The sequence below is a fragment of the Petaurus breviceps genome, unplaced genomic scaffold (genome assembly GCF_028583685.1).
Source record: "Petaurus breviceps papuanus isolate PSGF00001 unplaced genomic scaffold, PetGlider_PUasm1.0 175, whole genome shotgun sequence".
Classification (NCBI taxonomy): domain Eukaryota; kingdom Metazoa; phylum Chordata; class Mammalia; order Diprotodontia; family Petauridae; genus Petaurus; species Petaurus breviceps.
Genome location: NW_027185764.1, coordinates 49899965 through 49921392, shown reverse-complemented (window position 1 = coordinate 49921392; position 21428 = coordinate 49899965). Strand labels below are relative to the sequence as shown.

At 35.2% G+C, this 21428-nt stretch overlaps 1 protein-coding gene and 1 non-coding gene across 7 annotated transcripts in view; both read left to right on the top strand.

The window, feature by feature from the left end:
• MCTP1 (multiple C2 and transmembrane domain containing 1) overlaps nucleotides 1–21428 on the top strand; it is a 495837-nt gene that overhangs the window by 29996 nt on the left and 444413 nt on the right. The window lies entirely within an intron of this gene.
• LOC138159236 (U6 spliceosomal RNA) lies at nucleotides 10927–11030 on the top strand. Its single transcript, XR_011167838.1, has one exon. It is a non-coding gene; the product is annotated as a U6 spliceosomal RNA (small nuclear RNA).

Genomic DNA, 21428 nt, shown 5'->3' with positions numbered 1-21428 from the left:
TTTCTAGGATATTTCTGGCCAAGATTAATCTGGTCAAACTCTTCAGCACCTCTACTGCAACTCCCCCATGTTTAGGCTACAGGGAATCCAATTACAGAAGTTAGCCCCCAGACACCTAGAAATCACAATTCCGATTTTTTGAAAATTAGTAGATTGTATACCTCCCCAATACTCCTTCACTTTGAAACAGGAAGGAACAAAAGAGGTCCATATTTGTGGGCTCCATCTTGGCCCCAGATGGAGAGGGCCAGAGAAACTCTCCAACCAGAGGTTTATAGCAAGTCTTTCTCACTCAAACATAACTAATATGGAAAAGAGTGAGAGGCTCACTTTGGCTACCTGGTAAATGCCCCCCAGTTCTGTCTCAGAAGCCAGTCAGAAGTCTGTTTTGTTCCACAAATAGTTAGCAAACCAGAACCATTATAGAATGTCTACACATGCTCCATAGTCCATGTGGGACTTCAATCAATTAAGCAAGCAAGCAATATTTATCCAGTACCTACCTGTATGCCAGGCACTGTGCTAAGCTTTAGCCATGGTCATATGGACTCGGATCCTTAGTAAGTTCCCCAATTACATATTATTCCTAAAATATAATCTATCTTCCTAAAAGCATGTAAGCTACTTAAGGACCAGGAATGTATCATTTTTGTTTTTATATCCCAGGATAATACAGAATTTTACATATAGTACTTATTTAAGAAATACTTCTTACTTGCTTATTTTGCCCAGATTTCTCAGGGTCAGAAATGAAAGCCTTCAGCTGTTTGATGGGGGCAGAAGAAAGGGAGAATTTTTTTTTAGTTTTTCTTTCCTCTATCAAACCACCACCAACAACAACAATAAAACAATCCTGAAACATATTAATTTTAAAATCCTAGGTAGGCGATGTAAGTTCCCATTTACAACATCTTTACCAACATTCAAATTAGAGAATTCTTGGTTCATATCAACTATGTAGAGTTAGGTAGGAAGGGACACAGCTACTAAGATAAATAAAATCCAGTTATAAAGAACCTGAGTATTTAAACTTCTTATGGAAAAAAGGTGGGAATCCAATATTGGTTATATAAAATTGATATTTTTGTCACAGGAAATTCATACCTTTACAAATGCAGAAAATGATGATAGGACAGGCATTGAAGAAAAAATAATTTGATAGATCTTGAATAAGTCATGTGTAACACTGTAGACATTGATTAAAATATTTTATAGAAAATCATTCTCTTTATTTTCCTGATATAGATTTGGATTGTTTTTTTCTAAAGCAGAAACTTCATCATTATTACATATTCTATCATGGAAATAAATTTTTTTGGAAGAAAAGGCCAACTTAAGCTTTCTCACTTTACATTTCTTAGTTCAAAAGGATATAAGTTTATTGAGAACAAGAACTGTTTCACTTTTGTATTTTGTAGCCTGAGGGGCCAGCACAGTGATATATGCATGCATGCACACACATATGCACGTGTGTGCACACACATATGTAGGCACTTAATAAATTCTTATTGATTAATTCTGCTCAGTTTAATGCAGAAACCATAATGTTGGGCATATGGATTTTACGTTTAAATTTCTATTTTATTTTAAAGAAGCACAATTAGAATGTATATCAGGGGGGCGGCCAGGTAGCATAGCAAGTAAGAGCATCGGCTCCAATGTCGGGATGACCTGGGGATCGAATCTGGGCTCAGACACTTAGCACCCACCCAGAAACACCTGGCCTTGTAATCTTGAGCAAGTTACTTAACCCCCATTGCTTAAAAAAAAAGAATGTATATCAGAACACCTGGATGGAAAAGGGAAATGAGTGACTTTGGAAAAACTAAGACTTTGGAAAAAAAAGACTTGGAAAACTAATCACAAGCTTATCCTAGAAGGATAATACAATGATGAAAAATTTCAACTCTTCAGACATCTGCTGGAAATCTCCTTCTGTCAAAGGGAAAACAGCAAATAATTGCTTTTCCTGCATTAATAATCACCCCAACCTTTAAAAGGTGGAGGACCCTATAAGATGAAATTCTATTTTCTATCTGATGCTCAGAAACAAGGAGGAGTTGGTGGTTGAGGTAGGAATGATCAGAACCATTGGGAAAATGTGCTATTCTATCTCATATGGAAATTGTCTTAACTTGTACCAGATAATTTGCAAGAACAGATTTCAAAGGGTTCAGAGAAAGGATAGGTAAGATCCCATTGGCCAAAACCCTCCAGGGGAAGTCATCTCTGGGTAGAGGAGAAAAAGCTCCTTAGAATGAAAAATATAAAGATGCAATGAGAAACAATTTCTGTGAGGAGGAAAAATAATTGTCTAAAGAAACTAACTTTAATGTACAAAGAACTCATCAACCAACTTAAGTTCACCTCTTTGGGCCTCAGTTTCTTTATTTGCACAATAGTGGTCAGGGAGGATGGATAACCTCCAAAATTCCTTCCAATTCTAAATCCATTTTCCCATGGTCCTCTACAATTTGACTTAAAAGAATACATGCAGAAGATGAAAGGATACAGAAGCATAACATCTTCCTGTAAGAACAGTGCTAAAACTGAATGACATGAGGCCACTAGAGAAAACTATGGATAACAGTAAGGATTTCTTTTAAAGGCAGAGTATATAAGGGAAATGAGGAATACAAAAGAAAGGTCTGTGGGATGATGATAACTGACAATAGAGAGACAGCAAAAGTTTCAAGCTATTTACTTTTTTTTCTTTGCCAAGGACCCTTCCCATTGGTCAAAGACAGAATAAGTGAAGTACATCTAACTGCTCTTGGTGAGTTCAGGTCATTGGCCAAGAGAAAGTTCATTGATATACTGAAAGAACTGACAGATATGACTGTACAACTATGATCATTTATCTTTAAATTTTCATGGTCACAAAGAACCAGTATAGAACAGGACAGTGCACTAGACATAGCTTACCTAGATTTTAGCAAAGAAGTTGAGTAGGTCTTTTATGTTATTCTTTTAGAATAGATGGAGAGATTGATTTTAATGCCATTAGGTAGATCTGAAACTGGTTTTGAATAGCTAGAACTAAAGAGTTGGCATTAATGACTTGCTACCAACTGGGACAAAGGTCTTGAATTTCATGTTCAGGGATCTGTGCTTTGGCCTGTTCTGTTTATTAACATTTTAATGATGGCTTCAATAAAGGAATAATGGGAAAAGATTGGGAAGGACATTGATAATTTGAAGAGTGTCTAGATAAGGGCAAAAAAGAGATGGTGACGGGACTTTGAGATCATGTTATATGGTGATTGGTGGAAGAAACTGGGGAGATTTAGTCTGGAGAGAAGACTTATAAGGAACGTAATACCTGAAACAAAGGCTAGATAGTCACTTATAAATGGTAGAGAGAAAGCTCACAAAGTTTCAGGTTGGACTAGATGACCCCTGAGACCAATTTATAATTCTGTAATTAGTGCTATAACTTGAAGATTTTGAGAAAAGTAAAGGTCTATCAATGCTACTTTTACCTCCAAAAAGGTAACCCAGATGACATTAGCACCGACTAATTAATATAATTATTTACTCAGCATTAAAATATGTTTATGAAAATAATCTGCATGTTCTTTTAGAACATTCCCAATAGAAACACAAGAAATGAAGAGTTAAGATTTTGTGGGTTATTTTTTTTAACAGTAAGCAAAAGCTCAGGTTTAGAGTATAAAATTCCACCACTTTAAGTTGTTATTAAGAAATCATTTGCTCCAGACATAGGCATTTTTCTCTGGTTAAATTTGTAGAATGTGCTTTTCTTGAGAGCAGATATTGACTCATTTTTTATTTGTATTCTTAGTGCCTAGCTCAGAGTAGGTACTTAAATAAAGACTTGCTTGCTTGATTGCCTCTTTATCATGCATCTCTATAGTGATACACTGAATACTGGAATCAAAAAGGATATTAAACAGGGAGTAATATATTCACTTAAGATATTTGTCAGTTTCATAGCAGATACTCTTTTCAGTATTTACATTCTTTATTGATCTTGAGGTTTTCTAAATGTTCCCATTCACAGTAGGCATTGTAATCATTATACTGAAATCCATATTAATATGAGACTGAAAAACAAAGTGGATGAAAGTGCATGTGGGTAGTCTGTAAAATTAGTCTATCAATTTATTTCCTGCATGAGTCCTGAAAATGTTTTTAAGTAGGAGAAGATTGGGATTTGTCTGCGGTCACAAAATTCTTCTGACACCAGGTCCATTTACATGAATGAAAATCAGGTCCAGCCTCATGTGCCTGGGCATAAAAACATGCATTTTCTCAAAAGAACTGAGTCAAAACAATGTTGAACTTTGTGTGAAACTCAAAATATCTATTCTTCAAGCATAGATTTTTGAGCTTGTAGGTTCCATCCTTTCCCTCTCATTTCACAGATGAGGTAAATTCATCCTCAAAAGTTCACATGTCTTGCCCAAGGTCTAATAGATATCAAGTAGCAAAACTATCATATGCAACTACATCATCTAATTGTAAATCTCATGCTCTTTGTGCAGCACCTTACTTCTGTATTCATCTTGAGTAAATGATTTAGACAAGAACTTCATTGTACCTAATTTAGAACACATAAAATATAACTTTTGTTAACACTTATTTCACTGAGAGATTTACTTATGAAAAACTTTGTCAAGAAATCTCTGAAATATAATTATAAAATTACTGATTTGATTTGCCCTTAGTGACTTTCTCCTGAACATACTTTTGAACACACTATAAAATTTTGCCAAAAAAGTGCCTGTAATGTGAGAATCTTGAAAGAAACATTTATCATTTTTTAGCACAAGTATTTGAAAGTGGGTGTTATAATGGTGGTAATAATTCCCTTGAAATTAAAGGTTATAATACAAAGTCAGGCTGAACAAAACAGAACCCATAAAAACCATTGCATTCGAAATGTAGTACAGGTGTTCCTATTTAGCTGCTAAAGTACATATTATTTATTCTTCATCTGGGGGTGAAGCAGATGTGTTACTGACATTTATAGTGCAGTCCATGTAAAATAATACTATAAAATGCACACTTATATGACATATGAATGAAGGTTCATTTAGAAAAAATTCTCATGTGACCTTGGGCAAGTCACTTGACCCCAATTGCCCTACATTCCCCCCTCCAAAAAGTAAAAAGAAAAAAATCCTTACTTCAATAGTTTTAGTTTCATATAATACACTTTTCATTAGCAGTCAGTATGTATAACACAATTACAAAGTAATTATCATCTCTAGTTTTATCATGGAATATTCATTAAATGCTTGATAAGTTATTATCAAATATAATATTAAGAGTATACAAATTAGCTTTAACCTTCTCACTTAGTCTAAGCAAGGCTACTTAACTTTCATATATTCAGCTAGCTACATGAAATGTTCAAATTGAGTAAATTTCATGTATATATATATATGTACACACATATATACACACATATACACATATATTATACATGCGTGTATCTTAATTTGGTATCTGGACATGTGATTTTATATGTGGCATGAACTCTTAGTGAGTTAACTCCTTTCACCAAATCTGATCAGCAACTTTTCTGCCATTTATAGTTTCAGAAAGGTGCCTGAGCCACTGAAATGTTTTATTATTTCACCAATCAATGTGCATCAGAGGCAGGGCTTGAACTCAGGTCTTCCTGACTCTTAGGCAAGATAAGCCATCTAGTCCAACCTGTACCTCAGCAGTTATCCTCTCTATAGCATTGATGACAAGTGACTATCCAAACTCTGTTCCTTGGTAATTAACTTATAGGGGAACCTACTACCTTAGGGAATGTTTTATTCTTCATTTGCTCAGTTCTAATTAATCGAATAGGGCAGTCAGGCAGTGTAGGAGATTGAACACTGGTCCTGGAGTTAGGAAGACCTGAATTCAAATCCTTCTGACACTTAATAGCTGTGTGACCCTTTGCAACTCACTTAACCCTGTTTAACTCAGTTTCCTCATCTGTAAAAATGAGTGGAAGAAGGAAATAAGAAACCACTCCAGTATTTTTGCCAAGAAAATTCCAAATGGAGCCACAGAGAGTTGAGCACAACTGAGGTGATTCACCAAACAACAGTAGCTAATCAAATAGATCCATAGTCTCATCAGTTTGGATGTTCCCTTTAATGATGCTGATTGCATCCCATCCATGCCTGCCCATTCTGTTTAATTATTGTTTATGATATCCCATCCATTTGCTACAAGGAATATATCAAATATACTGGAGATATTCCTTTTAACATCACAAGGATTATAGTAGAACATACAGACTGTACATCAGTTTTCCCTCACTCTCACCATGTCTAGCACATTCTTTTATCTTTTAAATTTTTTAAAATTTAATTTATGGAATAAAGCAAGCATTTCTATAGCATAGTATAGTAAAAACAAAAAGATTGCATATAAAACTGCAAAACTATTATGCGCCACTTGTTATTTCTTTTAATTATATAATGAAGTTATCATGTAATTTTTTTCTTTTTTTCTTCCCTCCCCCCTCCCACCCTAGTGATGACTATCATTAGACACAAATATGTATTATGTATGTATGTATATGTGTGTAAAACCATTCTATAATGCTTCTATTTATCAAGTCTTTCTCTGGATGCAGATATCTTCTGTCATAAGTGCTTTTTAGTTAATTTAGGTATTTTTATAGTCAAAATGAGTTATTCACACAAAGTCATTCTTAAAATGACATTGCTATTACTGTATACAGTGTTCTCTTTGTTCTATTCATTTCATTCTTCGTTATTTTATGTGAGTCTATCCATGTTTTTCTAAGATCATTGAGCTCATCATTTCTTATAACATAGTAGTATTCCACCACTATCATATACCACAACTTGTTTAGCCATGCCCCAATTGATGGGCATCCCTGAAATTTCCAGTTCTTTGCCACCGCAAAGAGAATTGCTACAAACATTTTAGAACTTATAGGTTCTTTTCCTTTTTCCCTAATCATCTTTGGAAATAGGCCTAGTAGTTGTATTACTGGGTCAAAGGGTATAGGTACTTTTTAATAACCCTTTGAATAATTTTAAATAACTGTTTTCAATTACACATTTCTTTGATAACATCTTTTACTTCAGTTCTTCATAGTTTCTTATTTGTTGTTTGTTGCAGTCTGCTGGCACCAACCACATGCCCCTCCATTACCCTCAATATGAAGCTGAATTTTTTTTGAAATTTTAATGTTTCATGATTCATAACCACACAATACTGGTAAATACTGGCATTTTAAAAATTGAATTCTACTTCAGGAAGAAGTTTGGGGTTATTTAAGATGCATAACACTTTGCAATTTACCTAAGGCAATCCATCTCACTCTCCTGTTCCTGCCTTGTTCTATGCATACCTTGTTTAACTGCATGCCATTATCTGAACAACAGGCATTCTTCATCAACTTGGTTTTTCCTGTGAAGATGTTTAGGCCAAATACTTTTGAATGATCATGCATCTCATTTAATAGACATTGCCATTTTCTGAGGCTTGAAATATTCAGCAAAACAGTATACACAAACAAGAGGATTTGGGGGGGAAGTCCCACCAAGTGCAATAAATCTTTGTTCTCTATCTTTCCTGTGACAATGGTAAACATCTTTGGTGGGGAGATGTCTTCCTCACTGTGGAATAAGGTTATTTTACTTATTATATTTTTCAAGGAGTCTTGCATCATTTTGGCATATGCATGAGAGACTTCTATTTGAAAGACAGCCTCTAACTCAGCGAACAAGGACAAGGGAAACTTGTATTTTCTACATCTTTCAGTTTATCGTGTGATGATCAAGCTATTGCCTTTTGGGGAATATCTCTTGGAAAAGCCTGGATATTCACTATTAATTCCCTTATTAAAGATTCTTTGCTATAAACTGTTCTCACAAAAATTTGATAGAAACGAGAAAGTAAACATACATCAGTAATTGTTTTCTCAACCACTTTTTTTTTGTTATTGAGATTCAAGGTTTTTTTCCCCCATGTTTTTGGTATCTTCCCATTCTTTAGATACCTTGTGAATAAATCTCTCAATTCCTTTACAATTTGTCATCTCCAAAGTGGTTCTGCTTTATGTATATTTGGTCTATTTCTTTTACTGTCCTTATTATTTTTGGTGTCATTTCTACCTCCTCTATAAGTATGTGTAGGACTGTATATTAAATTTGATTTACTCTTTCATTGATTGTGAAAAGAGCTTGCTACAAAACATTTTGAAGATCTTTTCAATTTTTGCTGTTTGTTTTATTCCATTTTTCATCCTGGGATGGTTTTCCTTTACTTGGATGTTTCCCCAAGCTTTCTTTAAACCAATTTTACTCCCCACCATATTTTTTTCTGATTTATAAGGCAATGCTTCTTTTGTCATCCTTTTTTTATAACATTTTACAGGTAGCTTTATATTCTAAACCTGCATGGCCCTTGACTGCCCTAGCTGTCTTTAACTCCCTCAGCTGCAGTCTCCTCACCCCAAACTGCCTTGTGTTCATTTTGTATATATTCTTCATATACTTACATAAATATTGTCTTCTCTGTTATAATTTAAGCTACTTAAGGATAAAGACTGTTTTACTTTTCTCATTGTATTCCCAGTGCTTAGCACAATGCTTCACACAAAGTAGAAGCTTAATAAATGCTTGAGGTGACAACTAAGTAATTTGTAGATTAAAATACTTTTTAGACTTTTTTGGTCTTCTCGGTATGGAAATTTATTTGCATCAATTAAACTCCTCTTTTAAATTATGTATCTACCAATGAAACTGCAGGTCTAAATACCACGCAATGTTTTTGCCATTAGTTATTTTTATTTGAGCTTTGTACTAATTTTGATTTTTGCTCTAATAAATTGATAATTCAATTGTACACAGACAACTGATTCAGAAATAATTCCCACATCAGCAACAAATTTTCTATTTATCATCGTAATTAATTTATTTGATATTGATGATTTACAGCTACTACCATTTTTAGATCAAGTTTGTTTACTTTATAATATTATTTTTTTTTAAATTTTGAGTTCTATATTCTTTCCCTTCCTGGAGCCTCTTATCCATCCATTGAGAAAGCAATCAATATCATACACATTATATGCTACTGATTCCTTTTTTTAGGGCAATTGGGGTTAAGTAAGTTGCCCAAGGTCACACAGCTAGTAAATGTGTCAGGTGTCTGAGGCCAGATTTGAACTCAGGTCCTCCTGACTCCAGGGCCGGTGCTCTATTCACTGTGCCACCTAGCTGCCCCTGTGACTGATTCTTTACTGCATGTATTCTTGAAATTTTGGCATAAGGCTTCTGGGGACTCAACAAATCTTTGTCCCCTCTGATTCTTTATTCACAATCCATCTTTTCCAGTATATTTGCTGTCCTTTCTTGTTATTACCCTTGTATTCAAATAACCTAGTATCAAACTATATGTTGATCAAGTTCCTACTTGTTCTTGTAGAATTTCTCTACATTTTCATCCTTGGGAGAGAAATGTTGGCTCATATGCTATAATTATTTCTATAGTGGCCTTTTCTTTATGTCCCTATAAGCATTGCTATATGAGATGACCAACTGTTCTATGAAATGATATTTCTTGTTGCCTTTGGACACATCACAAATCCTGTTTTGCCTTTCCAAGGAAAGCCTGAATCATCCTTGCACTTAACTTCAACTTCTTTCTGTCTCCTACTTTAAGTCAAGAATGTCACCACTTATACAATTTAGCCTCTATAGGGCTATGTCCACTCACTGATCAAGAGACAAGGATCACCTTTTTTGTATTCATGCACTCCTATATGATAAATATTAGAATATTTGATTTAATTTAATAAATATTAGAACCAAGTGCTAATTTGTAAAAAGGAACAATACCTAAATTATCATTTAGAGATAGTGATTCTTCCAACTCTCTGACCCCCTTTTCCCTCACAGAAACAGAAGGACTAAGTACCACTTTGCATTTTTCTATATGTGATGGATTCTCATAGCTAAGGAATTCATTACCAAGTGACTTACCTACTCAGGATGAGTAGCTAGGCTGGTCTTTGTATAGCAGACTCAGGCAGTTGCTGATATATTATTCAACATCTTTCCAGCATGGCAGAACCTGCTAGAGATGAGTTTTTCTAGCATAGCCTTCAGGAACCCAGATTTACCTCTGCATCATGACAAAGCATGAAGGTGGGTGCTGAAAAGTTGCTTCTCTGCACCTTCCTCTAATTGTTCCTAGCTCTGATCTCTGCAGTTACTATCATGACTGATCGTACTTCCTCATGAAGGGTCATGTTTCCCTATGTTAGGAGGTTTTAACCTGTTTTGAAAACCCTTTGGCAATCTGATGATACCGGTGGATCCCTTTTCAGAATAAAGTTTTTTGATGCATACAATAAAATAAATACAATTACAGTAGAAACCAATTATATTAAAATGCACTTATCAAAATATTTTTTCTTAAAAACAAATTCATGGACTCCAAGTTAAGAATCCTTCCATAAGTCTTCTCTGATGAAGTAATGATTGACAAAAATTATTTTCCCCCTTTATCTTACTAAAATTAATCTACCCCTTCCCACAAAAGGGATCAAAAGCATCATCAAAACCATCTTTAAGTGCCTGTTGACAGCAACAGTGTTGTGCTAAGTGGAATACAAAAGAAATCAAAGAATCCCTATGAGATCCTAGATTCTGGTGATCAATGTTCTACTTCATATTCAAGTGAAATGTTTCCACAGGGTGTGTCCAGGTTCAGGTAGCATGACAGCTTTCCCCACTGCAACTTTCTCTAAATAAGGGCTAGCTTACAGTCTGCAATCAAAGCTACTATGACAGTAAAAGTAGCACATTTTTACATAGTGCCTTGTTTAAAGGTAAAATCTTCAAATCCATCTATACATATATATATATATATATATATATCTGTTGTTTTCTGAGTAAAATGCTGGAAGAGGTGCTTGCTTCAGCAGCACATACTAAATTGGAACAATATAGAGAAGATGAGCATGGCCCCTGTGCAAGCATGACATGCGAACTTGAAAAGTGTTCCATATTTTTGTGAGTCTATTTGGATTACTTCTGCGCCTCCTCTGATTCCTCAGGCTAACTTCATTCTCTCTCTTCCTTTCTCTAATAAACCCTATACCCCAGGAAAAAAAATGCTGGGAGTGATATAGTGGATACATCATCAGAAATCAAGCACAGAAGACTAAAATTCAAATCTGAACTTGTTCACTTAACAGCTATGTGACCCTGGAGAAATCACTAACATCTGTTTACCTCAGTTTGATTTACTGGCTGGGTGACTCTGAATAATTCATTGACTTCTCTGCCTCAATTTTCTCATCTGTAAAATGGAGAATATAATATCAACCTACCTGCCAACATTGTTGGGAAGATTAAATAAGGATATTTGCTAAATGTTTTGCAAATCTTAAAGTGCTATATCAGTGCCAGCTATTATTATTTGGAGGGCATAATGTACTCTGTCACTTAATTGTTGGGGTTTTTTTAGGTTTTAAAGGGAGTTAAAGGTCCTTTAAGTAGAGAGTTAATGACCAAAATAATAGGTATGATTCATGCTTTTATGGTGTTTTAAGATTTACAAAGCATGTTCTTAACAATATCACTGTACAATAGGTAGTACAAATTAGTGTTGTTCCTGTTTTATAGATGAGAACACTAGGGTGTAAAGAGGCCGAGTTGCTTACCTGTGGTCACAGAAATAGAAAGTGTTAGAGATGGAATATAAATCTGTTTGATTCCAAGTACAGTGTTCCATGTCAACATATTTTTTCAGGAAAAATTGGAGTATTTCTTGGGCTGGGGGATGGAGGGTTAGTTTGAACTAGGTGATCTCTAAGGCCCTTTCCAATGGAAAAATTCTATAATTCTTTGGAATTGGAATAATTTTAGGTGAGAGAAAAAGCTTACATAGGAAAAGTAAGGCTATTGGAGATGGGAAAGGGGAGCTTCAAAAAAAAACCAATGACAAATTATTAGATTCTAACCAGAAAATCTTCCCAACTTAAAAAATATAGGTATTTCAGGATTGTTTATCTTTGTGAAGTTGATTGAGGATTCTTAACTTTTTTGAGTCATGGACATTTTAGGAAGTCTGGTAAAGCCAATAGACCCTTCTCAGAATAATATTCTTAAATACATAAAGGAATCAAATTATATAGAAATATAGTTAAATGACATTAGAGAAACCAGTTCACAAACTTTGGGTAAAGAACCTCTGCTTTAGTTTTGGCAGTCTATATTTTATCTTTTTCAAATTACATATAAGAAAAATATTTTAAATTTTTTTAATTTTTGAGTTCTAAATTCTCATTCTTCTTCCCCTCCTCCCTCATTGATAAGACAAGGAATATTAAATAGTTGTACATGTGCAGTCATGCAAAACATTTCCATATTAGTCATATGAAAGAAAACACAGACAAATCCTCCCCCCCCCCAATAAAGTAAAAAACAAAGTATGCTTCAGTCTGAATTTAGACTTTCTCTGGATAGCCTTTTTTATCAGAAGTCCTTTGGAATTGTCTTAGTCAACTGTATTGCTGAGAATAAGTCATTCATAGTTGATCATTAAACAATGTTGCCGTTACTGTGTATTCTGTTCTCTTGTTCCAATTCATTTTGTATCAGTTTATGTAAATCTTTCCAGGTTTTTCAGAAAGCATCCTGCTTATCATTTTATAGTAAAATATTATCCCCTCATAATCATATACTACAACTTGCTCAGCAGTTTCTCAATTTATGGGCATCCCCTTAATTTCCAAGTATTTGCTACCACAAGAAATTGGTATAAATATTTTTGTACATTTAAGTCCTTTCCCCTTTTTTATCTCTAGGATACTGACGTAATAGTAGTATTTTTGGGTCAAAGGTTAGGTATAATTGTATAGTCCTTGGGGAATATGGCTCCAAATAATTCTCTACAGTGGTTGGATCGGTTCACATCTCCACACACAGTGCTGTAAGTGTCCCAATTTTCCCATTTCCACTTCAACATTTGTCATTTTCCTTTTATGTCATATTAACCAATCTGATAAGTGTGAGGTGGTACTTTAGAGTTGTTTTAAATTTGCATTTTTCTAATCAGTAGTAATTTAGAGTATTTAAAAATATTTATTTGTTTCTAGTTTTCAACATTCACTTTTATAACAGTTTTGGTTCTGAATTTTTTTCTTCCTCTCTTCCCTCTTTCCTCCCCAAGATGGCAAGCAATCTGATTTATGCTATACATGTACAATCATATTAAACCTATTTCCACATAAGTCTTGTTGTGAAAGAAGAATCAGAACAAAAGGGGAAAACTATGAGAAAGAAAAAACAAAGTAAAAATGGTATGCTTCAATCTGCATTCAGACTCCATAGTTCATTCTCTAGATGTGGATAGCATTTTCCATCATGAGTCTTAGATCAACGTATTGCTGAGAAGAGCTAAGTCTATCAAAGCTGATCATCATACAGTGTTGCTGTTACTGTGTAAGATGTTCTCCTTGTTCTTCTCCCTTGACTCAGCATCAGTTCATGTAAGTCTTCCCAGATTTTTCTGAAATCCTCCTACTCCTCATTTCTTATAGCACGATAGTATTCCATTGCATTCATATACCACAACTTTCTCAGTATTCCCCAACTGATGAGCATCTCCTCAAATTCCAATTCTTTGCCACCACAAAGAGAGCTGCCATAAATATTTTTGTATATGTATGTCCTTTCCCATTTTTATGATCTCTTTGGGATAAAGTGGTATATGATTATTAGTGGTGTATGATTACTGATAAGTTTGATTTCTTCTTCTGAAAACTCCATGTTCTTATTCTTTGCTCATTTTTCCATTGGGGAAATAGCTTGTATTTTTATAATTTTGACTCAGTTCTCTATTCCAGGCTTCAGGTTTTTTGTGTAAATGTTTTCAGACCTAGTTGTAGGGGTCTGTAAGTTTGCAGATCTTCCAAGGTGACATGATCTAAGGGGAGGCGGGTGCTTGGCATGTGAATGACCACAAGCACTCTTTCTGCCCTGATACTGTACCCAGGGCCCTCACTCCTGCTAGTGCTCCTTCTCACCATGGGACTGCAACCTGTAACTGAACATGGGCAGTACAACAGAGTCCTGCTCCCAGTACCATCAAAGGATCCCCTGTAATCACCTTCTGACCAGTTTTCTGACCCATTTACTGCCTGTGGGCTGAGGGCTCCAGAAGCCACTCTGCCTCAGACTCAGTTGCCCCCCAAGTCCTGTGACTGGCTTGCTGGGGCACAGCCTGCACTGTCCTGTGCTCCACTCTCACTATAGTGAGACAGACCTTTCCTGCAGACCATCTAAGTTGTGTGAGGCTAGAAAATTCTTTCACCTCATTCTTTTCTTGATTCTGTCAATTCAGAATTAGTTTTGAGATGTTATTTTAATCTTGTTTGGAGGGGAATTTTGAAGAGCTCGGGCAGGTCCCTGCCTTTACTCCACTGTCTTGTCTCTGCCCTCTTAGAACCCTTGTTTCAGGTGAAGAGTTTTGTGTTATTGAGGAAGTCCCCTCAGATTAATGAAAATCATTTAATTTCTTATTCTGTCCCATGTTCCTACTATTCTAGGGTTTTCAAACTATATTTTTTTAATCTTGAGACCTTTGCCTGGTGAAAGAAAGCTGAGAATACTATCCTGTCAGGCAAAAGAAGATATTAGAGCATGGACAGTTTTGTGATACATTATTCAATTAATAAACATTTCTTAAGTTCCTACTATGTGCCAGCTATGTGGCTTAGTAGGGTAAAACACTGGGCCTGGACTCAGGGAAACCTGAGTTCAAATCTAGCCTCAGACACTGACTTACCTGTGTGACTCTGGGCAAGCCACTTAATGTCTGTTAGCCTCAATCTACTAGAGAAGGTAATGGCAAAGCATTCCAATATCTTTGCCAAGAAAAGCCAGCAGACAGTATTGGCATGTTGTTGTCCACAGAGTCACAAAGTGTTGAATGAGCTGAATGAGTGAAAAGCCACAACAATGTTCCAGACACTCTACTAAGTGTTGGTGATACAAAAAGAGGTAAAAACAATCCCTGCCATCAAGGAGGAGGGGAGACAGCATGTAACCAAATACATACAAAAGAAGTATATTCAGGATAAATCGGAAATAATTAATAGAGGGTTGGAACTAGAATTGAGAGGAGTTAAGTCTACCCATTCTCTTCTACTATTTCACCTACTTTGTCATTGAGACATACTTATTAGGTCTCCTTAGTGCCTACTTCATACAAATATTCTCCTTTGCATCCTCTCCACAATGTACCAGCTGCTCTTCTGACTGTATTTGTCTATGCTGTGAGATGTGATACCCATATATAAGCATTAAGGCAACCGTCAGTCATTGGGGTAGAAAGTGCAAAGACTAGAGTCAGGAAAGGAGGCAATGGTAGATGATAATTACTTATGAAATAATGATATTGAAATATATATCTGCACATACAACTATGTATGTATATATATGCACACACAGAACACACACATACATGCACTCATATAATTTTCTACAGGCATATATAAACTAAGTTAAGCCCACGTATGGTTCTTGAAGGATTTGTGAATATTTTTGCTTTTTTGTTATTCTGAGAATAGTGTTGAGATGGTTTATTCAAATAAAAAAAGGATACCAACCTTATTTAAAGAAATTAGATCAAAATCACAAAGCACCCAGTATCAGCTCTTTCCAACTGAATTGTTTGATTCTTTAACATGACCTGTCATAATTGATATCAGTGGGGTATATGCCAATACTTTCTACTTCATTTAACACCATAAACACTTGAGAATAGCAAGGAAACCTCACAGATGATTTATAAGGAAAAGACCTCTGTAATGCTTTGTCCATGCCTCACTTAACCTGCCTTCCACCAGTCTTTGTTGTGCCCATCATATAACCGGGGGGGTGCCCACTCTCTCCTATTTGTCACATGACCCACAGCCACCAACCATTGTCAGTCTGTCTCTAGTCTGAGAAGAGTGAGAGTCATATCTTGTTGCTGTATTTTCAGTCATTACTAAATATAAACAGTAAGAAAACCTGAAAAATATATTAAAACGTGTACCACTTGGCAAAGCAATTTTTTAACAATAGTGTCAGTTCATAATAAATAAAATCTTAAGTAATAAGTGTAATTAATTGATATTAATTAAATTTCCCTTTTAAAAATATGGTCTATTTGCAGAATAGTTAAATGATTAATTATACTCTTACTTGAAAAGTGAGTCACTAAAACCTGTGACCCAAAGAAGTTGAGTCTATTTTAATTTTGGCCCCAACCTACTGCCAAGTTGTGCAGGTCTGTTCCATGTATTTTTATCAGAATCAAGAAGGAAAGATTGTATGTGTTCTATCAACCTGAAGTTGCTGTAATTTTTCGACCCTTCTTAGCTAGTCCCACTATTACAGTTATCGGTTGCTTTTGTTTAGGATAGAGGTGCTACTGGTTAGTGAGAAGTATATTTGAAGTTTTTTAGTGCAACTAATAAATTTGAATTGCTTTATCTACTCCAACGAAAACAGTTTGAAACTTACCTATTTAAATAAGTTGAAAACAAAAATGTGTGATTTGGACTGAAGAAATGACATAGATATACATTAAAATAATTTCAGAAATGTCTTCCACTATAAACCCCACCCCCAAAAATAATAAAAATGGCATTTCTATAATCAGTCTAAGAAGATTCTTAAAACAGATTAGCCTGCAAACTCAAGACTTTTTTTTGCCAGCTGGACACATGTAGCCAAATGCAATTCAGGTCTAGAAAATAAAATTGTCTGTAAAAGCTTATGGAGGATAGAAGATTATGAGCAGCATTGCTTCATAAAACAGAGAGAAGCAGTGGACAGTGAATCCATTTTAAAGACAGCTTGGTAAGGTGACCCAATTGAGCAAGATAATTTTCAGGTCCTTTCGAGATAAAACTTGCAGGAAAACAACAAACAGAATATGACCAAGATTTTTATAAGAAACTTTTCCCTTTCAAAGAAAATAGAGCCACCACATTTGGTCTGTGAAATCACAGACCAAGATGTACTTCTAGAAGAGCTAGAAATGGTACAAAAAAGATTAAGGAGAGATTTCAAGAAGTCAGAAATCCAGTTTCTCTGCTTTCTAGAAAGAGATGTTCTTTTAAAACTTTTATAGAAAGATTTTCAAAAATATGTTCCAAAGAAGATTCTACAGTCTTCCTAATTAATTCATTCTAGTGTTTTCTATATTTCAAAATGTATATATTTCTTATATTTAAATTTCCAACCAAATATGATCATCATTATTATAATTTAGATTACGCATAGCAATTGTATGTATGTAACAACTACAGTTCATCATTGTAGGCTGTAAACATCTAACTCGTAGGGAATACCTAGCAAGACCTGTTCTGGTGACTAGAATTATATGCCAGAAGCTCACAAATTTTCATAGACCGACAGACAATAGATCCCTGTACTTCGTAAAAGACTTCAAAGTATTTTGGATAGCTCAGCCATTAAATTGTCCTGACACCATGACCACAGGCCAAATGCTTTCCCTTAATTGAACAGATATAATTGAGTCATAAAAATTTAAAAACAATGTTTTTTTTTAAAAAATAGATTTGCCATACCAGATGCTTATAATCTCTAAGCTTTGTGGAATAAAAAATGCTTTCAAATTGCAGCAAATAAAAAAATGAAACAACAAAAAATGCGCATATCAGAGGAGATTAAAATTGTGTGGGAGGATGAGGTCTATATTCCTCTTGTCTTGTTGGTTACTAGAGTGGTACCCTGGATGCTTTCAGCATGGCTTCATAAGATGAGCTCACAATACAATGCTTTTATTCAACCACCAAAAGCAGATATTTTCTCCACTTGTGCAACAGTCCAGAGAACTTTGAATATAACAGAATAAGAGCAAGATAGTGACTTGTCCCAGGACCATTTCTTTTTGAACTTAGTTAAAAGGGAGAATGAAACAACATGAATGATGGCTAGATTCTGGGAATCAATTGACCTTGACTCTATTCTTGGTCTTCACCTTCATAGTTGTTTAACTGTGTAGGTCACTTACTTTCCCATACCTCAATCCAGTCACCTCATCTGTAAGCCAGGGAAGGGGTAAACTACAGGTACTCAGAAGTTAGTCAGTTGAAACTAACATTTATTAGTACCCACAGTGCCAGGCATTGTGCTAAGTGCTGAGGATGCAAAGAAAGGCAAAAAAAATGCCCCTCCTCTCAAATAGCTCACAGTGATTTTCTTGCCTGGTGACATTGGTCCAAATGCCAGTGATACAGGAGGAAACCATGGGGATAGGAGGAACTGGCAGGGGAGCACTTGACAGCCAGGTCCCAGAAATAAGTGACATTCAAGGATGAGGCTATGGAGTTTACCTTGGAAGAATGGAAGCAGCTGGACTATGCTCAGAGGAACCTGTGATATTAGAAAATTATAGGAATTTGATCTCATTAGGTAAGCCTGTGAGATTTGGACTGGGTCCAAGAAGTCAACTCCAATAAAAGGAAATTTATAAAGTCTGAAAATGGGATAGATAATTAGAGAGGCAGCAGTAAAATCAGGAACAACATTTGAGGCAAATGACAGTCACCCACAAGAAACCTTACCCTGAGGAAAAATTCTATGAATGTATCGAATTTGGAAGAAGTACAAGCTTCAGGTAAATCCTTATTTTACTACCAAGAGTTTCTACCCATAAATGTGATACCTTAGAAAGAACTTCCAGCAAACTAGAGAACTAATTAAATATCAAATAATCTGCCCAGTAGAAAAACCTTATCAATATAATGAATATGAGAAGGCATCATCCTTTATTCCACATCAAAGAATTTATCCTAGATAAAATAAAGTACTTTGAATGTAGAGAATGTTGGGAAATCTTCATTCATACTGCGTCTCTCTGTTAGCATCAAAAAATTTATAATGAAGAGAGACCCTATAAATGTAATGAGTGTGGGAAAAACTTTAATTGGAAGATACATCTTAAACATCAAAGAATTCACACAAAAACCATATGAATGTAATGAATGTGGAAGAGCCTTCAGTGAGTGATCAGCCCTTATTCAACATCAGAGGATACACACTGGATAGATGCCCTGTGAATGTAATACATGTGTGAAAGCTTTCAGATGAAAAATGCTGTACTAACTGAATGTCAGAGAATTCATACTGGAGGGAAACCATTCTAATATAATGAATATGGGAAAATTTTTATCAAGAGACCAAACTTTGGTCAACATCAGAGGATTCATCCTGGAAGGGAACCTTATCCTTTTAATGAGTATGGGAAAGACTTTAGCAAGAGATTAAATCTTTACTAACTCTAGAGAATGCATACTGAAAAGGAATAGTGTGAATCTATAATATAAATATGAGCACCTACCAAGTATTTAGAATTTTCCTGAATTTGGTGTGTTCATCTTATAAATTTGCTAAAAAAAAATTTTAAAGCAATCTTTACATCAAACCCCAAAACTTAGAGCATAAATAAATACTACTTCCTGAAAGGGCTTTATTTTCTCATGTATTCCCCTTTGGGACCAGGCAGGGGCTGGTGTTGATGACAGGAAAGAGAGACACTTCAAATTTTCCGCAATTGAGAGAATGGTTCTTCATACACCAAGAAGCATCAGGAAAAGGAACAGGATTGGAATGCACTATATTGTATTAGTATGCTTTCCAACCAGAAAGGTTAGACTTTTGGAAACTGTTTCTAGGCCTTCTGTTCTGTGGAAGTCCCCCAAACTAATCCAGTTCTTGGAATAATGTGTGGATGTACTCCAGTAAAGCATGAAAGTTCTTCCTTACTTGAGTTGTATAAATAAACCCTTAAGTAACATCAACCACTTCCATTGGTCCAGAATACAATAAATGCACATGAAATTGAAAAAAAAAAACAACAAATCAAAACAAAGAGCTCACAGTGTACAGCCCCAAAATAACAATATTCCAAATCTTTCAGTTGTTGTTTATGAACATTTTCTTATTTATTTTCACATATTAACTACAGAAGTAGATGTATTCACGATATGTAGATTAAATAAACTTTTTCCTAAATTTAGTTCAGCATGGTTTTTTTTCCTTATAAGAAGGGGATGAGAGTTGAGCTCCCAAGGCTCTGAACTGTGAGCTGACAACCCTGAAGGTAACATGTTGTCTCTTATTATGAATGTGAAGACAGATGGTTGCCATCCTTTTTATATTTTTAACTAATTTTTTTTGGCATGGCACAGGGTTTTATTGTTGTTCAGTCTTTCAGTAATGTCTGACTCTCTGCGACACTGTTGACCATAACATGCCAATACTGTCCATGGGGTTTTCTTGGCAAAGATACAAGAATGGTTTGCCATTTCCTTCTCTAATGAATTAAGGCTTAAGTGACTTGTCCAGGGTCACATGGCTACTAAGTATCTGAGTTTAGATTTGAACTCAGGTCTTCCTGACTCCAGAACCAACGCTCTATCCACTTAGCCATAAGTCCTTAAAATAAATGCTTGTCAACCAACTTCATAGCAAAAACACAAGAATATTAGGTCTTTAACCTCCTTTCTGAGACTTTAATAACTTTTCATCACTTTGTGATGTGCTAGGTGGAACAGTGGATAGAGTACTGGGCCTGAAGTCAGGAAGACTAATCTTCTCAAGTTCAAATCTGGCTTCAGACACTTGCTAGCTATGTGACCCTGGGGAAGTCACTTCATCCTCTTTGCCTTAGTTTCCTCATCTGTAAAATGAGCTGGGGAAGGAAATGGCAAACCACTCCAGTATCTCTACCAAGAAAACCCCAAAAAAGGTCACAAAGTGTCAGACATGACTGAAAAACTACTCAACATCATTTTGAAACTTTGGACTTCTCTGAGTTTTCCTTATATTAGACCCCTATACAATAATGGTCTGAGATGATTGTTTCTTCTAGGCTGTTGATTGCAAGAACAGAATATAAATGGCTCAACTCTGTCCCATTGCTCATGCTGAGAAAGTAATGGAAAAGCACATAGCTTTTTGACAGTAGGTTGACAATGAAAGATGACATTTTTTCCTTAAGGTTGTCAGTGTAGGTTTCATGATATCACAGTGTCTAAAAAATATGCTTAACTAAATTTAGGAAAAAGTTTATCTAATCTATATATAATGAATACAACTACCCCTGGAGTTAATATGTGAAAATAAACATGCAAAATAGCTTTTTTGCCAGCATTTCTATGAATTGTGCTTTTAAGTGGCCTGATTTGCATGTGAAAATTCAGGAACACTCATGAATGTGTACTGTATTGTGTCTAATAATAGATCTGTTGCTGTCTGAAAATCAGTGGGCTCTCTTAGATTCTGAATATACTTTACCACATTTTGTATTTGTTATACCTTTCTAAGGTGAACGAAGTATGTGAAACATTTTCTCACGTGGATGTATTATTTCCTCTGATTGTG